Below are 1,280 nucleotides of genomic sequence, written 5' to 3'. Positions count from 1 at the left end.
AGCCATCATTGTTGTTTGGCAGGCCCGGGCTGGATTTGAACCCACCACCTTAGGTGTATGTGGCTGGCGCCTTAGCCACTTGAGCCACAAGTGCCGAGCCATGTGTCTATGTGTCTTAGCTCATCTTACATTGCTCTAAAGGAACACCTGAGGCTGGGTGCTTTATAAAGAAAAGAAGTCTATTTGGTCCATGGCTTTGCAGGCTGTACAGAAGTATGGTGCTAGCATCTGCTTCTGGTGAAGGCTTCAGGAAGCTTTTACTCATGGCAGAAGGTAAAGAGGGAGCAATCATGTCACATGGATAGAAAGGGAGCAAGAGAGAGAAGGCAAAATGCCACACTCTGAAGGGGCCCTCCTTTTGAATCCTGTGCGGGGTTCCTTCTGGCTCGTCCCCTCCTCCGTGGGCCTCAGAGAGTTCTCCTTATTCATGCAGCTGGGTGCTCTGGCTTGGGCAATGACCCCACTGGCCCAAGTTGGATCTGGAGGGAGCCACAGCTAGGACTCCTAGAATTAAAGATGAACAGTCTGAGCCTCACATGTATGGTGAGGACTTTTCAGAAAGTCCCACATGGAACTTTCAGGACTGTGCAAACACAGATGAATAGTTACTCAGAAGCTTCCAGCTTCCAGAACTGGAATTGTCATCAGGCTGCATGAAAATGACTGTCTGGTGGTCTTCACTCTTCCCCGAGGCAGAAGATGTGATGGGACCCTGTCTTAGTCTGTTCAGGCTGCAACAAGTACCATAGACTGTGTGGCTTATAAAGGACAGAAATTTATTTCTCACACTGCTGGAGGCTGGGAAGTCCAAGTGCTGGCAGCCTGTGTCTGGTGAGGGCCCTCTTCTGGGTTACATACAGTTGTCTCTCAATGTAGCCTCACCTGGTAGAAAGCAGAGAGAACTAGCTTTCTTCCTTTTCTTTTGTTTCTTTATATATATATAAAGTCTCACTCTGTCACCCAGGCTGGAGTGCGGTGGCACCATCATAGCTCACTGTCACCTTGAACTCCTGGGCTCGAGTATCCTCCTGCTTCAGTCTCCTGAATAACAAGGACTACAGACATGTGCTGCCATACTCAGCTAATTTTTTAATTCTTTTGTAGAGATGGGGCCAGCCTCACTATGTTGTTCAGGCTGGTTTTAAACTCCTGGCCTCAAGAGATCCTTCTTTCTGCCTCTAAAATTGCTGAGATTACTTGTGTGAGCCTTTTCTTATAGGACAATAATCTCATCATAGGGCCTCTACCCTGATGACCTAATTATCTCCCAAAGGTGCCAC

Source organism: Otolemur garnettii, unplaced genomic scaffold (genome assembly GCF_000181295.1).
Source record: "Otolemur garnettii isolate 467f Iridium unplaced genomic scaffold, OtoGar3 scaffold00031, whole genome shotgun sequence".
In the NCBI taxonomy this organism is placed as follows: Eukaryota; Metazoa; Chordata; class Mammalia; order Primates; family Galagidae; genus Otolemur; species Otolemur garnettii.
The sequence above is the reverse complement of the archived record's forward strand: the minus strand, read 5'-3'. Positions refer to the sequence as shown.